The 2,500-nt window shown below is 70.8% G+C and overlaps 1 pseudogene; it reads right to left on the minus strand.

Annotated features, from left to right (window-relative positions):
* The window catches only part of LOC146871683 (28S ribosomal RNA), a 2,263-nt pseudogene extending 2,203 nt beyond the window's left edge, over positions 1-60 (minus strand).
* Positions 61-2,500: the final 2,440 nt, after the last annotated feature.

Here is a 2,500-nt window from a genome sequence, read left to right on the forward strand (position 1 = left end):
CAATCCTTATCCCAAAGTTACAGATCTGACTTGCCGACTTCCCTTACCTACATTGTTCCAACATGCCAGAGGCTGTTCATCTTGGAGACCTGCTGTGGATATGGGTACGGCCCGGCGCGAGATTTACACCATCTCCCCCGGATTTTCAAGGATCAGCGAGAGCTCACCGGACGCCGCCGGAAACGCGACGCTTTCCAAGGCTCGGGCCCCTCTTTCGGGGCGAACCCATTCCAGGGCGCCCTGCCCTTCACAAAGAAAAGAGAACTCTCCCCGGGGCTCCCGCCGGCTTCTCCGAGACCCATCTGGTCCCCGGCAAGGAACTGCCGGCCCCGGAGGGGTGTTCCGGCATACCCTGCCCCTACTAATCCGGAGGAAGGCTACCGTCCTTTCTTGTAACCCGCGCGCTCCGGGTGATGGAGGGGACCCTAGGCGCGGACGCGCCCGACCTCCTGGAGCCCTGGCTGGGATCCGGGATGTGAATATACCCTCATCGGGACTTCCAGGCCGGCCCGGCCATCTGGTCACCTCATTGGAAAGCAGGGCTCTGGGCTCCAGGGCTGCAGGGCTCCGGGCTGCAGGGCTCCGGGGCTGCAGGGCTCCGGTTCTGCAGGGCTCCAGGGCTCCAGGGCTCCGGGGCTGTAGGGCTCCGGGCCTGCAGGGCTCCAGGCTGCAGGGCTCTGGGGCTGCAGGGCTCCAGGGCTGCAGGGCTCCAGGCTGCAGGGCTCCGGGGCTGCAGGGCTCCAGGGCTGCAGGGCTCCAGGGCTCCAGGGCTGCAGGGCTCCGGGCCTGCAGGGCTGCAGGGCTCCGGGCCTGCAGGGCTCCGGGGCTGCAGGGCTCCAGGGCTGCAGGGCTCCGGGGCTGCAGGGATCCGGGGCTGCAGGGCTCCGGGCCTGCAGGGCTGCAGGGCTCCGGGGCTGCAGGGCTCCAGGGCTGCAGGGCTCCGGGGCTGCAGGGCTCCAGGGCTCCAGGGCTGCAGGCCTCGGGGGGGGCTTGTAGACCCCACGCTGGGCCTCAGGCATGGGAGGCCCGGCGGAGCTCCCGGGGCCCGGACGCCCGGGGGACCCATGGAGCCCGTCCCGGGCACTTTGCCTCGCCACGGGCTGGAGGAGGGAGCACCGGAGGACCCTGGGAAGTGTCGTCTGGGTTTGGCCCATCTGGTCCCCGCCTGAGAACCGCCATCCCCAGGAGGGGTGTCCCGGCATACCCTGCCCCTACTAATCCGGAGGAAGGCTACCCACCTTTCTTGTAACCCTCGCGCTCCGAGTGACGGAGGGGACCCGGACCCTCACCAGGCCGCAGGACGGGTGCTCCCGCACCACATGGTCGTATAGGGGTGGGCGGAAAATTCCGCTCCGCCAGTGTAGCAGATAAAGCCAGCCACCCCTGCTCACCAGCCCGGTCCCTGCTTCTGAAAGCAGCCAGGTCGGGGAGAGCCTCCCCGGGCCCCGGTGGACCCCTGTCTCCAGCGCCCGGACCCTCGGCTGGCTTGCAGGACGGGGGGCTCCCGCACCATGGGACACTGTGATGGAGCACAAGCCCTGGGTCCGGGCCCAGCTTCCGAACCCTAGCCAGGCCGGGGAGAGCCTCCCCGGGCCCCGGTGGACACCCTTCCCCAGTGACCGGACCCTCGGCCGGCTTGCAGGACGGGGTGCTCCCGCACCCCGGGGCCTGCCGGACGGAGCACGAGCCCCAGGCCCGGTCCCAGCTTCCGAACCCTAGCCAGGCCGGGGAGAGCCTCCCTGGGCTCCGGTGGACACCCTTTCCCCAGCGCACGGACCCTCGGCTGGCTTGCAGGACGGGGGGCTCCCGCACCATGGGACACTGTGACGGATCACAAGCCCTGGGTCCGGGCCCAGCTTCTGAACCCAAGCCAGGCCGGGGAGAGCCTCCCCGGGCCCCGGTGGACACCCTTCCCCAGCGCCTGGACCCTCGGCTGGCTTGCAGGACGGGGGGCTCCCGCACCCCGGGGCCTGCCGGACGGAGCACGAGCCCCAGGCCCGGTCCCAGCTTCCGAACCCTAGCCAGGCCGGGGAGAGCCTCCCTGGGCCCCGGTGGACACCATTCCCCAGCGTCTGGACCCTCGGCTGGCTTGCAGGACCGGGGGCTCCCGCACCATGGGACACTGTGACGGAGCACAAGCCCCGGGTCCGGGCCCAGCTTCCGAACCCTAGCCAGGCTGGGGAGAGCCTCCCCGGGCCCCGGTGGACACCCTTCCCCAGCGCCCGGACCCTCTGCTGGCTTGCAGGACAGGGGGCTCCCGCACCCCGGGGCCTGCCGGACGGAGCACAAGCCCCAGGCCCGGTCCCAGCTTCAGAACCCTAGCCAGGCCGGGGAGAGCCTCCTCGGGCCCCGGTGGACACCCTTCCCCAGCGCCTGGACCCTCGGCTGACTTGCAGGACGGGGAGCTCCCGCACCATGGGACACTGTGACAGAGCACAAGCCCCGGGTCCGGGCCCAGCTTCAGAACCCTAGCCAGGCTTGGGAGAGCCTCCCCGGGCCC

Source organism: Triturus cristatus, chromosome 1_1, assembly GCF_964204655.1.
Source record: "Triturus cristatus chromosome 1_1, aTriCri1.1, whole genome shotgun sequence".
Taxonomy (NCBI): domain Eukaryota; kingdom Metazoa; phylum Chordata; class Amphibia; order Caudata; family Salamandridae; genus Triturus; species Triturus cristatus.